The sequence below is a fragment of the Panthera pardus genome, unplaced genomic scaffold (assembly GCF_024362965.1).
Source record: "Panthera pardus isolate Hobbes unplaced genomic scaffold, ASM2436296v1 HiC_scaffold_20, whole genome shotgun sequence".
Classification (NCBI taxonomy): domain Eukaryota; kingdom Metazoa; phylum Chordata; class Mammalia; order Carnivora; family Felidae; genus Panthera; species Panthera pardus.
Genome location: NW_026526766.1, coordinates 62,363,850 through 62,386,275, shown reverse-complemented (window position 1 = coordinate 62,386,275; position 22,426 = coordinate 62,363,850). Strand labels below are relative to the sequence as shown.

The window sequence follows — 22,426 nt, the reverse complement described above, 5'->3', positions numbered from 1 at the left end:
TTAAAGAAGATAATGAAAATGAGAACTATTTGAGATGAATGACAATTTTTTTAATCGCATATTCATTTTTTCCAGATGAAGAATTAATGTCACACTTAGAAGGACATTTATGGCCTTATGTGCATATAGGAAAATTGAGAAAGGCTAAAAGAAGAGCAGGAGGAGGGAGGAGGAGAACGAGGAGGAGGAAGAAGAAGAAGAAAAAGGACATCAACTACAGTCTCTACAGACATTAAAACATAAGGAAATATTGGGGCGCCTGGGTGGCGCAGTCGGTTAGGCGTCCGACTTCAGCCAGGTCACGATCTCGCGGTCCGTGAGTTCGAGCCCCGCGTCAGGCTCTGGGCTGATGGCTCGGAGCCTGGAGCCTGTTTCCGATTCTGTGTCTCCCTCTCTCTCTGCCCCTCCCCCGTTCATGCTCTGTCTCTCTCTGTCCCAAAAATAAATAAAAAAAAAAAAAAAAAAAAAAAACGTTGGAAAAAAAAAAAAACATAAGGAAATATATATTAACAACTTTATGCCAAAAAATTTGACATAATAAATTAAGTGGACTAATTCCTAGAAAAATATAACTTAGCAAAAGTATCAGAAAATCTGATGAGTCCTATAACTATTAGAGAAATTGAATACAGCCTGGTATTTTTTCCATACAGCAATATATTATAAACATTTCCTTATGTCATTAAGTATCCTTGTTCAGTGACAGAGGACATTTATTACAGTATAGTTATAAGATTGGGGTTTCATTTAAGCTTTATTAATTCTTAACCATGTGACCTTTGATAAGTTATTTAACCTCTTATACTACAATTTTTAAAATTATGACCTAATAGGTGAGACATTACATTTACTTAGTACAATGTCTTGAATCTAGTAAATGTTTGATAATGATGGCAATGAATATGTTTAATGACTGCATGGTAGCCTTTTTTCCCCTCTTACAAATGTTGCAAGAAATCCTTATCTACTTTTACACACATCCCTAGTTTCCTTAGAGTAAAATCCTGGACATGAAATTAATGGATCAAGAGATTCATGACACATAGGGTCCAACTGTCCTTCAGAAAAGCTGAATCCGCTTACACTTCCATAAACAGTAAAAAAAAAAAAAAAAAAAAAAAAAAAAAAAGTACTCATTTTCCTACACCCTTGGCCACGTGGATATTATCCTTTTTTACTTTTGCCAATTTGGTAGGACAAAGTGGCTGATCAGTATTAGATTCATTTTGGATTATATTTATTATTTAGTAAGGATGAACACTTATTAGATCTATTGACATCTGAAACTGTCCCTGCATAAATGGCCATTTCATACCTTTTACCAGAGCAGAAGGAAAAAAGGAAAACTGGGGCACATCACACAGTAATGGCAGTCAAGCGGTTCCAAAGCAAATACCTGTTGGTTTGCACACGGAGGGTAAGGAGAGACAGGAGAGACAGGCCACTGCAGTTTGGCAGATGGCATGTTTAAAAAGCAAGGGAACGTATTAGGAGGCTTGTCTTGGCTAGCTGCAAGACAGAGAGAGCTCCACACCTGCCCACCAGATTCTTAAATTTACATAGAGGCTTTAATGGGGTTCTGTCCCGTATAACACTTGATGTTCCCAACAGCACCTTACTCTCTCAAGCCTGCGGCCTTGAAAAGGGCTCCTGCTGTGGGAAGTAGGGGCAGAATGTACATGCCAGGGAAAGGGGAGGGAGGGAGGGAGTGAGGAGCCTAAGATAGCCCACATCCAGCTCCAGGGTCAGCCAGCAGTCATGATGACCTTCTCCAACAATACCATCCAAAATATTTTAGATAGTGTTTCCTTTCTAGGGACCCTAAAAGTTTTTGCACGTAGGTCGCCTTCTTGACAGCCCTTCTTTCTTCCATTTCTCCTCTGGGATATTTGTAGTATTTCAGACTGACATTACAAGAGTTTGTTGCTCACCTTTTAATTCTGTTTAGGTTTATTTACTTTCATTGTCATTTACTAAGGAAAGTAGTAAGGCCATGGATTTGTCTCGGTAGTTTTGGTCATATCCTGTGGGTTCTTACAGGGAGTTTTTTCATTGTAAATTTTTTTGCATCTGCAATGTATTTTTCTTAGTATATGGATTTAGTACATAAATATAGAAGAGAAAACAAAATCAGGACAGCACAATTACCAACTCACATTATCTGTTAGGTTTTGTTTCTTGGATTAATTATAGAATATTAAACAAAGAACATAAAAACCATACCACGAGGATATTCTCAACTAGAATAACTGAGTTTTTTCCAATTCAAAGGTTAAAGAAAAAATAAGGGAGCAGGGAGGGTATATAGATTCTAAAAGGCAAAGATTATACATATTCACTGTCAGAAGTGGTATGTAGTTGAAATGATATTGCACCCATGATCAGATAATGCTTTAACATGCCAGATGCAATCCATAACACACAGGTCTCAGGAAATGAGATGCCAGGCTGCAGATACACAGGCTGTACTTGAGTCGTCCGCGATTTCAGGCAAAAAACGTATCACCACAACAAACTTCCCTGAGGTCTGTTTTACTAGGACCAGAAATTACCTTCATTAACAGTATATGCAGCATTGTTTATACTGTAGCATTGACAGTTTAGAAATTATTGACATTTCCAAAAGAGCCATCTAAGAAGAGATTTTGAAATCATTTGAATTGAGGACAGCCCATGGCTTCTTGTCAAATGAAGCTCCTATTAAATACAAGAAAACCCAAAACAAGGCCTGTAAGGATACAAAACTTACTGAACTGATGCTGAGGCACTGACTGAACCAAGGTACTTATTGGAATTTTACATTAAACATTTTCAGGTGAAAGCTGCATATAAAATCTGTGCAAAATATGAGAAAAATAGGCAACCCTGATTTTGCTCAATCATATTTGTCAATGTTTATCAAAAAGATTCAAGTTATGCCCCACCCAAGGGGGTACAGTATTCTTTCTTTTCCAGGGCGGATACGTTCTGAGACCCCCACTGGGTTCCTGAAACCCCCCAATAGTACCAAATCCTATATATATATTGTTTTTTCCTATACAAACATACCTATGATAGAGTTAAATTTACAAATTAGGCATAGTCAGAGACTAACAATAACTAACGATAAAATATAACACCCATAACAACATACTGTTGGGTCTCCTGGGTGGCTCAGTCGGTTCAATGTCAGACTCTCCATTTCCGCTCACGTCACTCGCCATCTCACGTTTCCTGAACTGGAGCCCCACATAGGGCTCTGCACTGAGAGCACCGAGCCTGCTTGGGGTTCGTTCTCTCTCTCTCTCTCTCTCTCTCTCTCTCTCTCTCTCTCTCTCTCTCTCCCCGCTCCTCCCTCTCTCTCACACACAAAATAAACACTTAAAAAAAACCAATATCCTGTTACACTATACGCTTAAAATATACACTTAAAACAATAAAAGTTATGTGAATGTGGTCTCTCTCTCTCTCTCTTTATCTCTCTCTCTCTCTCTCAAAATACCTTATTGTACTTCACTCACCCTCCTTGCGATGACGTGGAGATGATAAGCCCAAGTGACGAGACGAAGCGCTGAAATGCCGTGAGTGACGCCATAATTGTGACGTCACTTGACGCTACGTCAGAAGGAGGAGCATCTGCTTCCAGACCAGAGAGGAGGGCCGAACCGAGCGGAAAACCTTGGAAGGCGAAACCATGGATAAGGGGGACCACTGTAGAGTACAGCTGTAAGAGCTTGGCAAAGCAAAGCACCAAACAACAGACAAAATACACAGCTGCAAAAGGGAGATTGATTCTAGCCTCTGTTTTGGCACAAGTGACCCTGTTCCCATCAAAAGCATCACTAGAAGAGTCTGAGTCACTGGTTTTTTTTCAAATGCCACAGAGAATTTCTTTTTTTTTTTTATTTTTTAATGTTTCTTTTTTTGTTTATTTATTTTTGAGAGAGAGAGAGACAGAGACAGAGCACGAGCAGGGAAGGGGCAGAGAGAGAGGGAGACACAGAATCCGAAGCAGGCTCCAGGCTCTGAGCTGTCAGCACAGAGCCTGATGCGGGACTCGAACTCACGTACCGTGAGATCATGCCCTGAGCTGAAGTCGGATTTTCAACCAACTGAGCTACCCAAGAGCCCCAAGAATTTCTTAACATCAGCATTTTACAAACTGACTTCCCAAAGTATCCTTATAACCCAGTGCACATTTAACATTGGCCCGGAAAACACCATTTGGTATATATTTTATAGAAGAATGTTTATTGACATGCATATATTTCCAAGTAGTCCAACACTATGTATAAGATAGTAAAATTGTGTTATTATATATTGATACATTATTTATCTATTTATATATCTAAATATATGTAAAATATATAGTATATATTTTGTTATACACACATACACAATTTCTTCATTATTCTTAGATTCCATATATGCAAATTTGTCTATTTGCCAAAATGTACTTGTAACACCAAAATTATTACTAAGGGAACTCTTGCAGTCATTCACTGACCTTCAAAAAGGGAGGAAAATCTTGAGTTGCCCAACATTTATGTTGTCAATTGAGGTTAAACAGGCGATCATGGTTTACTTAGTGCCATCTTTTTCACATTTCTGTGCTTTTCACATTTTTCACATTTTTGTTGGTGATTTTACATGGATCCCAGACATAGGGCTAAAGTGCTGTCTAGTGTTCCTAAGTGCAAGAAGGCTGTGATGTGCCTGATGCAGAAAAGCATGTATTAAACAAGCTTCATTCAGGCATTAGTTATAATGCTGCTAGCTATGAGTTCAATATTAATAAACCAGCAATGATATTAAATAGTGTCTCTAAATAGAAACACATATAAAACAAGGTTATATATTGATCAGTTGACAAAAAATGTGACCAGAGACTCATAGGAACCTAACCCTGAATCTGCCCTAGGGGCAATGATGCAGTATTAATTCTGTTCAAAGCAAGTTTATAGAATATAACTACCAGCAGATAACAAGAATGACATAGATAGATAGATAGATAGATAACAAACTTTAGGAAATTTTTTAAAATGTTTATTTTAGAGAGAGACAGAACACAAGCAGGGGAGGGGCAGAGAGAGAGAGGGAGACACAGAATCCAAAGCAGGCTCCAGGCTCTGAGCTGTTAGCACATAGCCCCACATGGGCCTTGAACTCATAAACCGTGATATCAAGACCTGAGCCGAAGTCAGACACTTAAACAACTGAGCCACCCAGGTGCTCCTGGAACTTTAATCCTTTAAGCTAGAGAAATGAGCCTGAATAAGATCCATGTCTGATAGCTATTCATTTTTTCAATGAATGAATATTGGAGATAAAAGTGGTGCACAAATATGGACATTGCCATGACTTTCTGGACATTTGTGGTCTAGCAGGGAAGGGCCACCATTCATATATGTTATATGATGCACAACCTGACTAGAAAATACAAATGTAACCAAATAATCACATTAATGAATTAATAATCACAGACTTAGCTAAGTGCTCTGTGAGAGAAGAATATGGTTCTCTAACAAAGAAGTCACCCATAGAGTGCCTGGGTGGCTCACTTGGGTTAAGCATCCAACTCTTGATTTCAGCTCAGGGAATGATCTCACTGTTCGCGAATTCGAGCCCCGTGTTGGGCTGTGCGCTGACTGTGCCAATCCTGCTTGAGATTGTCTCCCTCTCTCTTTCTCTGCCCCTGCCCTGCTTGTGCTCTCTCTCTCAAAAGTAACTATTTAAAAATATATATACATAAATAAAATTTTTAAGGAAGTCACCCAACTTAGATGGAAGGTAGGGGATGAGGAGAATATTCCAGTCAGAAAACATGACTTGGGCAAAGCCTGATAGCAGGAGGAAGCATGACATTCTGTAGAAACTGTAAGAAGGACATTGTGCCCAAATCAAAAGAAAGACAAGTGGTCCAAAATAAAACTTGAGAGTCAGGCAGGGGGTGAACCATCCAAGGCCTTGTAAGCCAAGCTACAAAATGTTGGTTTTATTCTGAATGCAATGGGAAACCACTAATGGGGGATGATTAGATTATTTGCCTTAAAAAGTTGCCCTGGCTACAGTGCAGCCACGGTGGAAGGGGGTGGTCAAAATCAATGTAGGGAGAACAGTCAAATTATCATAACCTCCCTCAAGTGTCTCCTACAGTATAATTACAGCCTAGCAAACATATAGCTCTAAGTGTGCAGATTAGACCTTCCACAGGGGGAAGAATAATAAGATCAGCAAAACAAAAGAGCTTCGTATCTCTTATTCTAAAATTTATAAACCATGGGAATACTGTGACTTCTTTTCATTCCAAATATATATCTGAATTTCCTTTCATAGGCACGTTTAATCTTCTTTACTATGACTTCTCTTATTTTTCAAGAGGTACATTTGTGTCTCCATGCAAATGTATACTTCATCTTGTCATTACTCTCCTAATTGTGCAACGTCTGCTTCGGTCACCTTTTGAATGTGTGATATAAGTACTCTTATGAATACAAAGACTGCCTCCTCTGTGGGTCCCAAAACAACTTCTGAAAATGAAGGAGGTGGCAGGGAACCTCAAGTTATACTCAGTAATTATAGGTAACCCAGAAAACTCACGATGTAAAACATCTAGCTCTTTGCTGTGGATGCTCCCCTCACTTTTTCCTGTTTGCAGATTTTTAAATACATGGTAAAAGTTGTGTTCCAAAAGTGTAAGGGATGAAGGAGAGATTAAAAAAGGAGGAGAAGAAGGAACAGGTGAAGGGAAAAGATGAGACGTTATCTCCCACCCATGTGAACTTGTCTGGTCCTCGTCGAACCAATGACTTTAAGCAGATCATTCAAGTCTAGTGGGGAATAAGGACTGTGCATCAGATGACATGGGGACATTTTGTGTGATGATGTGATAGTGGCGTCTAAAAGATATATTTAAATGTCATTATTTATTAGTGATGTATAATGAAGCATTTTTGAGTAAAATGACATGATGTCTAGGACTTGCTTTTTAATGATCTAGAAAGGGAATAAGATAAATGAAATGTGGTTGACAAAAGATGAGTAAGTTACAGAGAGGGAGGGAGGCAAACCATAAGAGATTCTTAAATGCAGAGAACAAACTGAGGGTTTATGGGAGTGGGGGAGAGGAGAAAGTGGGTGATGGGCATTGAGGAGGGCATTTGTTGGGATGAGCACTGGATGTTGTATAGAAGCCAATTCAACAATAAATTATATTTTTAAAAAACACGACAGATTAGTAAATGTTGAGTCTAGGTAATAGGTACATAGGAATTCATTACACTTTTCTCTTAACTTTGGTATATTCTTTAAAACTGAGGGAAAGCAGACAGAGGCCAAATTGCACTGGGCTGAGGAGTGACACGGAGATATTTTGTTTCCTCTGTCTCAAAGCCTTTAGTACATTTTTACAAAATGTTTCGCTTTGTTTTAATTAGCATTCAAGAAATTAAGAGAGTGAATTCTTAACTGGGAAGAGATATTATGCAGCCTCATTTCTCAGGAGACAATGGTCTGGGTACCATAGAAGGTGGCCAGTAACACAGCAGTCCCTGGTGGAACTTTGGGCACCAGCCAGAAGCCCTGCAACCCTGGAGAGGCAGACAAAGGTGATAAACAACAGCCAAGATGGATTTGTGGAACTTGTAACAATTCCTTCCAAGCCCCAGAAAGGACTTGAGGAGGTGAACCTGAGAAATGACTGCAGTTGCAGTGTTCAGCAGAATAAGTGCATAGACTCAATATTTGGGCTTCAAAGGGAAAAGCCATACCTTGAGGCTGGACAACTGGGGAGCAGAGAACACACACACACACACACACACACACACACACACACACACACACAGAAACACTGACACAAAGCACTTACCTTGAGCTGTGTACTGTTCTTTACGTATACTCATTTCATCCTCTGAACAACTGTGAAGAGGTATTGTTATATAGAAATGCAGAAACCAAAGGACAACAAGGTTCTCTAATTTGCCCTCTCCAGCTAGTGAGTAGAAGATCTGGAATTCTAACCCAGGCAATCTGACTCCAAAGTCTATGCTCTTTACAGCTTTTCTATAGCACTGCTTGTGCCTCTCTTTCCCTCTCTCTCTCTAAGGGAAAACAACCAGACAGACATTCACTAGTATGTTTGTGGTTGAATATTTTTTTTCCTTTGCACTCAATCTATGTTCTAGGTTTTGTGAGTTAACATGTATTACTCACATCTTTATTTTTAAAATCCATAAATATATATATATATATATATATATATATATATATATATATATATATATAATGTTTTTAATGTTTATTTCCAAAGGAGAGAGACAGAGCGTGAGTGGAGGAGGGGCAGAATGAGAGAGAGAGAGAGAGAGAGAGAGAGAGAGAGAGAGAGAGAATCTGAAGCAGGCTCCAGGCTCTGAGGTGTTACCACAGAGCCCGATGTGGGGCTCAAACTCACAAACTGCGAGATCATGATCGGAGCCAAAGTAGGACGCTCAACCGACTGAGCCACCCAGGCACCCCCATAAATATATATTTTAAATAAGGATCTTCCTTCTTAGAAAATCCTCTAAATATTAATATGAGATTTTGCTCAGATTAAGTGAAAGAAAAAAGTGACTTCTGGGAAGCTTTTTTGCTTGATGTTCATGAAAATGTGTTCCCTAAGAACGAAAAGGACTATGAGGTAGAAAATGTGACTGTTAACATGGAAAAAATGTCAGGAAAACCCTCCCATAACAGAAAATACCTCCTGACACTACAAGAGAGAAATATGGGATGAACAGAATGTGGTGAATTGCAAAACTGGCCACAAATTTTTTACCCCAGTATCCAGTGCTTTGCAATGGGACATTGCTCTTCCCATCAAGACCTGGAGATTGTGGGAATCTAATGCACAGCATGGTGAGTATAGTTAACAATACTATATTCTACACTTGAAAGTTCCTAAAAGAGTGGATCTTAAAAGTCCTTATCTCTCACACACACACACACACACACACACACACACACACACACAAATGGTAACTGTATAAGATAATAGATATGTTAACTAACCTAATTGTGGTCATCATTCTTCAATATACACATATATTAAATCATCACATCGTCACCTTAAACTTACAAAATGCTACATATCAATCATATCTCAATTAAGCTGGGGGAGGGGAGAAAGAGGTCTGCTTTTTCATCACCTTGTATCTGGGCTTGGCCACAGACGTTCATTGAGCCAATGGACATTGGCAGATGTAATATAAGCAGAGACCTGAGAAACACTTCTTCTCTGTGGTTTGCTTCTTGCTGATCCTAAAACCTTGAGATAGCATGTAAATGAACCCAAGCTAACCGACTAGAAGATGAAAAGCCAGACAGAGAAAATCATGGCTCTCTGGCTTGTCACCTGCCAACCACCAAACATGTGAGTGAGGCCCACCAGCTGACCAGAGTTGCATGCCTCAGTTTCTTTATCTGTAAAATAAAGCTAATTTTGTAAGAGTTTATTGAGTCGGGTATAATAATGTATTTATAACTATACCAAGCATAATGAACATTACCAAATGTTATTATTTTAGGGAAAAATTGAGAAAGACATTGAAATGGACCAATTACCGAGTGTAATCCCATATAGCACGCCCATCCAGGTTATATCAACCTTTCATTGTCATTGAGCTACTTCACAACTCTGTAGAAAATGGGGAATAATGTAAATTATCCTTGTCCATAAAAATGCAAAATAATTGTATCTAGTGGAATATAATTGATTATTGCCTCATAGATAGACCTATCTTGATTCTATTGGTAAATCTATTCCAGCATTCCTTATTTGCCTGTATAATATGTGGTTCTTCAAATTTCCATTGGAAACAACCATAGCATCTTACTGGTTCTCTAACTAATGAGTTAAATAAAATTTTTGATACATGTTCATTGTATGTTTGTATGTGAGTCAAAATTCCCCATTTTAAAGTATCTTTTAACACTATAATTATAGTGTTTAAAAAAAAAAACTCTTGTGAGTCAAAAAATATTGTGCCCACTTTCTTTTATATAAGAAAAAACCACAAAGGTATTCTCACACATGCAAGGGCACAGGTATACATATAAAATATAGAACACACACACCTTCATTTAAAAAAGTGCTTGAAGACCTAAATGTCCATCAACTGATGAATGGATAAAGAAATTGTGGTTTATATACACAATGGAATACTACGTGGCAATGAGAAAAAATGAAATATGGCCTTTTGTAGCAACATGGATGGAACTGGAGAGTGTGATGCTAAGTGAAATAAGCCATACAGAGAAAGACAGATACCATATGGTTTCACTCTTATGTGGATCCTGAGAAACATAACAGAAACCCATGGGGGAGGGGAAGGAAAAAAAAAAAAAAAAAAAAAAGAGGTTAGAGTGGGAGAGAGCCAAAGCATAAGAGACTGTTAAAAACTGAGAACAAACTGAGGGTTGATGGGGGGTGGGAGGGAGGGCAGGGTGGGTGATGGGTATTGAGGAGGGCACCTTTTGGGATGAGCACTGGGTGTTGTATGGAAACCAATTTGACAGTAAATTTCATATATTAAAAAAAAATAATAATAAAAAAATAATAATAATAAAAAAAAAGTGCTTGAAGAAATCAGCATACTGAAACATAAATCAACATTAAGAAATTTGGAACAGCAAAGCACTGAAGTTAAACATTGAAATTCCTTAAACATAAGTCATATAAATATATATGGCTAGAGTTTACAGAAATAGGAAAAACATGGTTTGAAAACAACACAATAGTTTTAAAATAAATTAAACTACAATAATCTAGGGAGGATTCTGGGGAAATGTGGTGAAAATACAACATTCTGACACCCTCCCATGCCCAATTCCCTTCTTTTATTTTTTAAGATTTTTTTTTAAGTAATCTCTACACCCAACATGGGGCTCAAACCCACAACCCCAAGATCAAGAGTCACTTGCTCTACCAACTGAGCCAGCCAGGCACTCTACCCCACCCCCAATTCCCTTAAGTAGATGAGGAAACCCTATTCCATAACCACCTTGCCGTACAGAAGGGTTTCCCCTACATACCTGAAAAAGTTTCTGCAAATAAAGTGCAGTGGTGAGGAGGGTGGAGAGCCTACCTGTCGTGTTCTCCCCCAATACTCATAAACAGAATTTTCCCTTCTGGCAACTCCTTTCTGCAGACCCTCCCACTGGGCCACATCAATGATCTGCCTATGTAAAGGGATCTAAAAGGGGACAGATAATCTCGTGTCTATGTACTCTTAAAACTACCTTTGCTCTGATTTGCCAGTTTTTGTAAGTATAACAACACTAAGAAACTGTAAGGACTACCACTATCTTTACCCAAAATGTTTTGTTAGGAAGAGGATCTGTAGAAAGTGTATTTTACTATTCAAAACTTGTAATTCAAAATGAATTACCATGATTCTGACTTAGCAATAGCTGAGCACTTACAAACTCATAAATAAGTGTAGGGGCCAAAATTTGCTATCCCAACATATGCCTCTTTGGCATGTGGATTATTTTAGTTTTATTGTTTAAAAAAATTTTTTTAATGTTTATTTATTTTTGAGAGAGAGAGAGAGAGAGACAGAGCACAAGTGGGGGAGGAACAGAGAGAGAAAGAGGGAGACACAGAATCTGAAGCAGGTTCCAGGCTCCGAGCTGTCAGCACAGAGTCCCACGTGTGGCTCGAACCCACACGTGGCTCGAACCCACACGTGGTGAGATCGTGACCTGAGCCAAAGTTCAATGCTTAACTGACTGAGCCACCCAGGTGCCACCTAGGTTGGTTATTTTTAAAAAACAGAAGACTCAAGGAGTTTTTCTTTTTTGCCTCCCTTGTAACCACCTAAAAGAATTTAGATAGAGGACCTATTCCAGGAAGGGAGATATCACTATAGATACCTATAGTGTAATATGAAGTAGGTGTGCTAGACAGGGAGGAAACTAGCAATACCCCTTTGACCTAAATTGTCTCTATGTCCCATTGTTTCTGTATGGCCCAACAAACATATTTACCCAACATTTACTCTTTCTATTCTTTTTGTGAATTGCATTCCTTCCCTTCAAGCTTCAGGCCCCTACCCTCTTCTCCTTAATCCATAATGACATATACCTCATTTCTCCTTTCTTTGTAATTTCATTTTTATGTGGTTTCCCCCATATATACATAATTAAATTTCATTTTTCCTATTAAACTATCTCATGTCAATTTAATTCTTAGACCAGCTAAAAGAACTTGAAGTGTAGAAGAAAAATTTTCCTCTCCAACATAAGCCACACCATCCATCACAAGACTATTTATTGAATGAAAGGTAATCACAAGAATATTTATTGAATGAAAGGTAAATAGCCACAGAGCCTTTTGTTGATATCTTGACAAATGAAATACTTAGTATAACAGTGACTTATTAGTCTTCCTACAGGAAAGTGTGCTAAGAAACTACAAAAAATTTACATCACATATGCCAATATTTTCTACTTAAAAAAAGATATAGCACTCTTAAATGTATAATTCCTGAAAAGAATTAGTAAATATAATTCTGACTTACATGAGTACAACTTCTTTTTTTTTTTCAGTTTATTTATTTACTTTGAGAGACAGAGAGAGTGAGTGGGGGAGGGGCAGAGAGAGAGAATCCCAGGCAGGCTCCACACTGTCAGTGCAGAGCCCAGTGCAGGGCTGGAAATCACCAACTGTGAGATCATGACCCAAGACAAAATCAAAAGTCAGATACTTAACCGACTGAGCCACCCAGGTGCTCCACGTGGGTACAACTTCTAAGAAACCTCGGGGAATATATCATCCTCAACCAGAATATTTGCTTTTTGGAAAGAAAGATAGATCTTTCCCCCAAAAGACCAAATTACTATTTTTTATGAAAAGTCAGCTAAATGCTAACCAGATATTAAGGCTTCTAAATGTTTACATCCTTCTAGACCAAATGTTCCCCCATTTTTGTCTTAAAGGGGCAGATAGTAAATATTTTTGCCTTGGCTGACCATATGGTCTCTGTCACAACTATTCATAGTTGTGCAAAAGACTGCCAATATGCCAACAAATGGATATGGCTGGGGTCCAATTAAATGTACTTACAAAAACAGGCAGAGAGCCAGATTTAGCCCTAGGCCATAATTTGCTGGCCTTTCCTCTAGAACTCAGTTATTGCAAAATAAAGTGTGAAAGGGGCAGGAAACATCCCCGACCCTATTTTCCCACACGAATCAGAGTTCAGCCTGCTTGTTTTCAAGAACTGCTTTCTAAATAGCACCTCAGGCAAGCAGACAAGGATCTCTCCTTTGTCTTCCTTGTTCGTATTCCTGATTGTTCCACAGACTCAGCGGAAGAAGTGAAGATGCAGAGGACATTTTCAGAGAAATCTTCTGCAATATGTGACTCAATCTCACTTCAAAGGGATCCTCTTCTGGCCCAGAAAGTCATTTTAAACTGAAGCACCACTTCTTATCCCAAAGGAAATCAAGTACCAGAGGGTCTTATCCTGCCATCTTGTGGCAGATTGGAGTATGGAAAGGGAAATGGTTGCACAGGTGGAATGCCTACTTTGTAACAGGCACTCTACTCTGTTCATGTGCTGGATGCAGGAGCTATATAGGCAGCCAAAAAAGCCACAATCCGTTGTCCTCAAGGAGCTTACAATCTATAGGACAGGAGGTATTAATCAAAAAAAATTCGCACAAACACATGTAAAGTGGTCTGAAGGAGCTTACATGATCTGAAAATGAGTATGAGGGACTCAACCTGGACACGGAAGGTGGAGAAAGCTTCCCTGAAGATGAGATGATTAACATGAGGCCTGGATATGGGCAGGGATGTTTCAGGTGAGAAACTGAGGGAAGTTGATTTCAGAGAAAGGGAACAGTGGCCATAAAAACTCTGCAGCAGGAGGAAAGCAAGGGGGGGCTCTGGTATGAGATAAGGCCAGGGAGGTAAAGACAGGATTGTGCAGAGCCTCAGAAACCAGGAAAATAAGGGAGTTTTCTTTATCGTATAAGCAGAGTGAAACCATAACATGGTTTAAAGCAAGGAGGAGAGACAAAATCAGATCTACATTTCAAAAAGACTGAACTGTGTATCAGTCAGGGTCCAGTCAGGACACAGAAGCTACACAGTAATTTGAACAGGGAAAGATTAAATCAAGAATTACTAACTCTTTAACAGGAGTAATGAGGGACTGGTCTACAAGATGGAAGCAAAATTCTAAAAAATATACACATATCACATATAAGGAGCAGCCACTCCCCAAGAAAGGGCCTCCCACTCCCAGGGCTGAGACCCAGACCTTATTGGAGAGGAAACCTCCATGGCCCCCTGGTTGGCAGAGAAGTCACAGTGTTGCAACTTGCTGCAAATGCCCCCTCTAGGGTGCCAGGGGAAGCCCTTCAAAGGGAGGTAACCTTCTGGAGGCACTCCACTAGGAAACCACGCAAGGGGAACATCCACAAGAAGTTTCTGACTGCTGGGTGCTGCTGGCCACAGTGCACTGCAGAAGCTGGGCTCAGGAACCTAGTTCTGGAGAAGCTGGGCACTGAAAATCCGCGCACACTGCAGGAGCCTGCATGGAGCAGTACGTCCCAACTAGGAAAGAAAACCCCTTCCTCCTCCAGTGTCTCTCCAGTGCCCTCTACTGACAAAGGTTAGCATTGTGCCTTCTGGCAAAGGAAAATTATTTAAAGGCCCCAGCAGAGCAGGCAGTTTGAAGTCAGCACCCATCTTGTTAGTTTGGATGAAAAAACACAAGAGGTTATATCGTCCCCAGGCATGGCCAGAAAGGACACAGACCCAGGCCCAAGAGACATACAAGTAGTTGGTAGAGTGCTGACAGGCAGCTAATCAGCACTATCCTGAACACATAAGCACCAGATGCACCTAATGAAATCTCAAACAGAATATTTTTCAGAGTCCAAGTCTCTTGAGACAGAACAGGCCTCCATGGGACTGGAAGTAACTAAGTAACATTTATTAACATGACTCTACGGACCTTCAATCAACAGCATCCACCTTCTCAGGAGACCCCTGCCTCAAATTTTGCCCTTAAAAATCCTCACTTCTGGGGCACCTGGGTGGCTCAGTCAGTTGAGCTTCTGACTTTGGCTCAGGCACTGATCTCACAGATTGTGAGTTTGAGCCCCATGTTGGGCTCTCTGCTATCAGGGCGGAGCCTGCTTCAGATCCTCTGCCCCCCTTTCTATCAAAAAATATTTTTTTTAAAGAAGGAAAAAGAAGGAAAAAAAACCCCTCACTTGTAAGCCACTGGGGAGTTCAGGACTTTGATCATTAATTCCTCATTCTCCACACCAATAAATAGCCTATCTTTCTTCACTCCAAAAGCTCGGTGTCAGTCTTTTATTGGCTCGCTGTTCATGGAGTTGACAAACTCTCATTTGGTTCAGTTTCACATGTACAATGGATTTGAAGCTGAGATTGGTCTCTATGTGGAGAGCCTCCTGAGAGAGGAGCAAATAGGCCAGTTAGGAGGTACTAAGTCCAGAAGAGAGAGGAGAACATGATATTAACCTATAAGGTGCTGGACAGTATACATTAGTAAGTTCCACTGTGGATTACAGAAAAGACACCAAATAGCATGGTTTATGTCGCTGTGCTCACTGGATTTGCAGACATGCTGCCTTGGAAGGTATGGCTAAGAAAGCAAAGAGGGTCAGCTGTCATGGGTCCTTAGATAAGAAATTGATAGCATCAGCTGCACTGAAGCACAGGAGAGCTTCATAAGGCACAGGCGTGGTATTGCTCCCAAGAGACAGACTTGCCAGGTTTACCCTACACACCAGGTGCAATCAAAACTACATCTAATCCATGCAAACACTACCAGTCAGGCTTGCAAAAGCAGGCCTTTGGGTCTAAAAGGTTACTAGAGAAAAATGAGCATAATTTGTAACAAAACATCATTCTTATTTTTAAAAAGCTTTTAAATGAATGACCTTTTTTTTTTTTTTTTTTTTTTTTAACAGCCAGCAAGTCTGGCCTTCATACAGGCTTTCAATTCACCCACTGTCTCAAGATCATCAGGGGGGCAGAGTCCAGGTGAAGGGGGTAAAGTGCCATAGCTTATCTGTAAGGAGTCACCCCTCATTCCTCCAAAGCATTAATATCACCAGCTGGTAGATCTTGAATACTGCCTGAGAAGCCAGGGTTTGAAGTAAATTTGTCAACAACCAAAATTTACTAAACACAAAAACAAACAGCAGTTATCATGGCTCCTTCTGCGTAGTGGAACTAAGGGTGGGGAGAGGAGGGGGGCAGTGATTTTTTAAATACACCCTTTTATGTGGTTTGATATTCTTTTAACCAGCCCTGAAATAAAGGTGGAGAGAAGCATTCAAATGAGTAAAGTCATTATATCATTACAACACTGGACTGGAATTTTAATTACTCAAAGATTACTCTTGGGTCTGAAAGTGATTCAAGGACTTTTTATTATCTGAGAGTGGCTGAAAAAGATATAGGACATGGCTGAGATGGTCTGTGGGGAAAGAACACAGTGTCCCTCTGCTAGCACTTCTTTGATCTCAGCTCTCTCAATATAAGGGCAACCACAGCAAGTGCGCCAAAAAAGAACTGTTTAGAATTGAGCTCTGCTATTAAGGAGGGCACTTGTTGTGATCAGCACGGCGTGTTGTATTTAAGTGATGACGAATCACTAAATTCCACACATGAAACTAAAATGAGTATTATGCTGTATATTAACCAAAATTTAAATTAAAACTTGGGAGGAAAAAAAGAAAGAAAGAATTGAGCTCTGCTCGTTCACTGGAACTAAGATTTGGACAAGTCTGAATCTAGACTTGGTTTCGGAGATAGTTGAACAAGCTCCTTTATTCCATGTAAGTTTTCCTTGCTTCCTGCAGACGGATTGTGATAATGCTGTCTCATCAAAACAAAACTCTTTGATATATAAAAATCTCTGGAGGCACAAATCGGTAGTGAAACAGATCATCCTGATGGCTGAGTTTGCAAAGGAGGACTTGGCTAAAAACCTTGAATCCATCATCATGCCCATAAAGAAGATATAAAAGGGTAAGGATACAGTTTGGAAGAGGAGTTGGAGGATGTCTTTGGAGAACGCTGCTGATCTTCCAACCAAAGGTGGTGGGTATGAGAGGCCTGCCTCTAACTTCAAGGTTAGACCTCCCCAGGATCAGCCAGCGAGCCCGCAGTGAGGAGCCACAGTGGACTGCCGTCTGACTCCCATCTAGGAAATATGGAGAATAATGGTGCCTTCCAGGTGTGGCAAATTATCAGGGCTGATTCTTTTATTTGTGGAGCACTTTCAGAGTTTCCTCCTGCAAAGCCTCTCCTCCAGCAAGCCACTCAACATCTGCATCTAGCAGTACAACTCCAGCCCCCTCTGCTGAGGTCCCCTCACCTTGGAGAAAGTCCCTTTAGGAGAGTTCCTCTCCAAGTGACCACCACGCCAGCTCCCTACCACAGACCCACCTCGCACAGACAGAACTCATTCACTATTGCCCTCCTCTCATAACTGCAACTGGTTCCTAAATCTAATTCCACCCATGGGAAAGTAACGGCATTTGCTCCATCTCCAAAGCTTTGAAGTAACAGCCTGGCTGCCAGCCATAATTAACGGTTCAAGAAAAAAATATTAGTACTTAGACTATAAACAGACCAACACACACACTCTAAATTTCTGGGTTGCATGGGTGGGACCGCAATATATTCCACCACATGTACATAACTATATTTTAAATGATGAATTGCCTATTGGTAGACGGTTAGATCGCCATCGATTTTTTTATTAACACAGTTCCTACAAATCAAACGGCGGGGTCACGTGGGGCTCCAGTCAGGCGCACCACCCACATTCTCACTCTCCGAACAAACGCCAGGTCCCTGCGGCCTCGGCGCTGCGCACTCTCCGTCGCTCCCGCAACGCGCATGCGTCAATCAGTCCCGTTTTCCGCAACCATCTTTCCGGGTCGTGTGGCCCTCTTCGGAAAATACAGTCTTCCCTCCTTGTGGAAGTTGCCTCAAGATAGCTAAGGGTGGCTTCCGGAATAAACTCCATCCTAGAGAGCACGCCCCTCCACGAACCACCTGCCCCAAAGCGTGTGCTTACCGGCCTGCTTGGGGGACTGGGCAGGGCTCCAAGGAGGCAGGAAGCCTATCAGAACCGAGGCCCCGCCCCCTTCGCACCACCTGCTCCAGACTGGTAGGGTGGTATTCTTGAAGATTTGTTGTGAGGGTTAAATTATTAAAACTTCCTGATGCTTAAAGAGCATAGATAATTTGTAGCTACTATTAACTGCCTCCATGTCTACTCATTTTCCTTCCGGTGTTAGTAGTAATTTGGCTTCACTTCGCCAAGATTAATCTTGTGTGTTCAATCATGTATCACTTTCTCAAGAACTTATTAGTTGTCACTCCTATGGCCTCCACTTTATACTTTTCTAACTGGACTTTCTCCTTCAGCCCATCTCCGGAATCATTTATACACAAATATCCTCCTGTTGTCTTGGATCCTCAATGCTATCTCGTTCTTCCTAACTCATGAAAACTGTAAAAAGGTTCCCACATCCATTTCTTCATCCCCCCCACCTCCCCCCCACCCCATTTACTTCACTGGAATCTGGCTCCACTAAAACTATCCCCAGCAAGTGACATTAGATCTAGTGAACGAACACTTACATGCTATATACTATCTACACCTGACACATCTATGCCTGTAATCCCTGTAAACCCCTCTGCACAACCACTGGTATTCCTAATGCTCACACTCATTTTCCTACCTCTCTGATCACTCTTTATCTGCCACAAGTTTGTCTCATTTGTCCTGTCTCCCTCTGTTGGTTCCCAGGCCACCCTAGTCCTGTTTCTTTCACTCTCCGTTCATAGGCAAGCTTTTTCATGTCATTTTGGAGTGCCAGTGACCCCAAGTCTACATACACCTCTAGCCTACACCTTTCTTCTGAGCTTCAGACTCTTGGTTATCCCACAGGAACGTCAGACTTAACACCTCTAAAACTTACCTTTTCCAGCAAACCTGCTTCAGTTCCTGTACATTATCACCTTCCTGTGCTCATCTCAGTGGATGGCATCATGTGCTGTCTCAAAACAGAAATTGAGGAGCTACCTTAGGATCCTCCCTCTCCCTCACCCACAGTTCTCAGTCTGTTCCCTGGGAAACAGACTCTTGAGACTTGTGTGCAGGTGGTTTATTGGGGGGAGAGGGAGGAGACAAGCTCTCAGGAACAGCATGTGAGGCCTGAGGGAGGAAAGGTGAAGTGGGAGGGGGTTGAACAGTTGATGCAGTTCAAACAGTGGCCTCAGTCAATCCTACCACTACCTGGAATGGCCCTTCACTGAGGCAATGAGTGGAGCACATGCCCCCCATTAACCTGTCACTGCAAGTGACCTGCTTTCAGGAAGGGGCGTGACCTTAGGTAAGGTGGCTCTCTTTCCTGTGGGCAATTCCTATAGAGGGTCTAGGGTGAGAAGCATTGGCATCAAAACTCCTAGCATGTGGGGCACCTGGGTGGTTCAGTCTTAAGCGTTTGACTCTTGGTTTTGGTTCAAGTCATGATCTCACCATTCATGGGATTGAGCCCCGCACCGGGCTCTGCACTGACAGCACGGAGCCTGCTTGGGATTCTGTCTCTCTCCCTCTCTCAGACCCTCCCTCACTCACATGCACATGAGTGTGCTTTCTCTCTCTCAAAAGTAAACATTTTTAAAAAAATTCTCAGCATCTGGAGGGATGAGTAGTCTACAAGAGGAAAACTGGGCATCACACCACAGTACCCACTACATCCCCATACTCCATTAGTTATCAAGTGTTTTACTGATTTCTATATTTTAATTTAAAATAAGATCCCTCATCCTTCAGACTAGTCTCTTCACTATTCAAAAAATATGAGTCTAAATTTTTTTAATTAAAAAAATTTTTTAACGTTTAATTTTGAGAGACACAGCGTTGAGCAAGGGAGGAGCAGAAAGGGAGACACAGAATCCGAAGCAGGCTCCAGGCTCTAAGCTGTTGGCACAGAGCCCATCGCGGGGCTTGAACTCACAGACTGTGAGATCATGACCTGAGCCAAAGTTGTATGCTTAACCAACTGAACCACCCAGCCTCCCCCCAAAAATAGGAATCTAAATGCACCAAGCACTGTGGCAGGAACAAAGTAATGGGTGAAATAGACATAGTTCTTGCTTCCAAGATACTTACAGTCTAGTTGGGAAGTGAATAATCATCCAAATATATACTTTAAAACTATGGTAAGTGTTCTGAAGGAAAATTAAAGTGCAGAATGCTATGAGATCTTACCAAGAAGGGAGGCTTGCCCAGCAGAGTGAGGGTGGGGGTGGGGGCAGGGAAAGTTTCCCCGAAGAAGTGTCAAAGACAAGGGGCGCCTCGGTGGCTCAGTCTGTTAAGCGTCTGACTTCAGCTCAGGTCATGATTTCACAGTTTGTGAGTTCAAGCCCTGCATTGGGCTCTGTGCCAACAGCGCAGAGCCTGGAGCCTGCTTCAGATTCTGTGTCTCCTTCTCTCTCTGCCCCTCCCCACTCACACTCTGTCTCTCTCTGTCTCTCAAAAATAAACACACGTTAAAATAAAAAAAAATTTTTTTTAAAGTGTCAAAGATGAGTGGGCATTAACTAGGTGTGAGCTTGGTTGTGAGGCTGGGGTGGGAGTGGAACAGTGTGGACAAGGTAACGAAATTGCAAAGTCTTGTGACAGATGGAACAAGGAGCTGGAGGACCCAAAAGGCCAGCAAATCTGGAATGCAGAAACTGAGAGGGAGGAGCAGTAAGAGACGAAAATGAAGAGGCAGGCAGGAGCCAGGTGATGCAGAGCTAAATATTTGGGTCTTTTTTCCTAAAAGTAATGAAAGCCACTAAACAGTTTTAATCTCTGTCAGGCATAAATGATATACCTCAAACAGAATATTCAACTACCCCAATCGATGTAGATAAAATGGATCATATAAATATACAAAATGGCTAAAACCTAAATTCTGTTAATGCTAAGTGCTGGAAGCAAAATATATCTATATATTCAAAGCAGGTGGTATTACTACAACAACCTGCTTCTCTACCTCTGATGCCTACCTGTGGTTCCTGTGAACAGTAACACTTAGCTCTTATTGACTGTATACTAAATGCTAGTGTGTTAAGTGCTTTGCATAAATTAAATGACTTAATAAAACATCTTTGCAAAGTGGGCACTATTTTGACACTGAGATACAGAGAGTGCAACCTGTAAAAGTTCTCGCAGGCAGTAAATGGCAGAATAAGACATGAAGCCAGACGTCCAATTATAAAGCTAAAGCTTGAACTAATACACCGAAATATCCCGCCTAAGCTTCGGAAACACCCAATCTCACCTGACTTGGGTTTTTTCACATTGTCTTGGACTTTCTCCCATCGTGCCCAACTCATGAGATCACACCTGTTTTGTAAACTGATTGTCAACCAAACTCCATACAATAAACCACAGGCCACCCCTAGAACCAGAGCATTGATTCCATTGGTTCTGGCTCATTCTCTCCTCACCAGCCCAAGATTTTGATGTCCCAGTCATCTGGTAGCTAAACCCAACAGTTTTTAAAAAAAAGTATTTGCTAGAAAAATACAAACTTACCTGAATATGAGCCAAAGAGAAACAAGGAAGCAAATCAGTCTTCTCCTAATAATTGTTTTATTATCCTGCTTTTGATTTTCTACCCTCTATTCCTAATCAAGAGCTAGGATGTTCCAAATTGTAGGTTTATAAAGTTAGGAAAGTACCCACTAGATGTCAGCCTTGAGCTGCAATGGGGTTTACTGGGATGTGGCCAGGGAGGTAAGCTGTTACGGAGAGAGCAAGAAATGGAAAAAAAAAAGGTTTAGAGTTTGGGGGATTTCTTTTGTACTGTAAACTAAGACTGGAATTGTAGTTAGCTCTTTGTACCAACACAGTAGTTTGATTTCTCAACAAGTATAATTAGGCCAATACATTAGATGATGTCACTTCTCTGCTCAACAATCTCCAGTATGTTCCCTTCTCATTCAGAGTAAAAACTGAACTCCTTACCACAGCCTATTAATACCCCACTCTACCATCCCCATTCTCACCCACTTCAGCCACACTCTCCCCTGAACAAACCTGGACATTGTGGCCATCTTCTCAAGAGAGGTCCTCCTGGACACCTTTTGTAAAATGGCACCCAGCCTGCACCACACCACCCATAGTGACTTATTTTTCGTCTAATACTTATCACCACCTGACACACTACATTTACTTACTGTCAGTGTCTCTCTGGGACAGACTTCCAAGAGTCATTTGTTTTCATTCAGTGAATGCTTATTAAAAACCTAATATAAAGAAGGCACTGAATTATAGGAAGTATGAGAGACATTATCTTACTGATGAGAAGCACAGTCTCTTGCTCTTAACTCATATAACAT

General features: G+C 40.9%; 1 long non-coding RNA gene across 1 annotated transcript in view; it reads right to left on the bottom strand.

Moving 5' to 3' along the window:
• The window catches only part of LOC109270066 (uncharacterized), a 100,836-nt gene extending 79,839 nt beyond the window's left edge, over nucleotides 1–20,997 (bottom strand). Inside the window, exon 1 of the long non-coding RNA XR_008424283.1 lies at nucleotides 19,009–20,997. This is a non-coding gene — a long non-coding RNA (uncharacterized LOC109270066). The remainder of the gene's footprint in view (nucleotides 1–19,008) is intronic.
• Nucleotides 20,998–22,426: the final 1,429 nt, after the last annotated feature.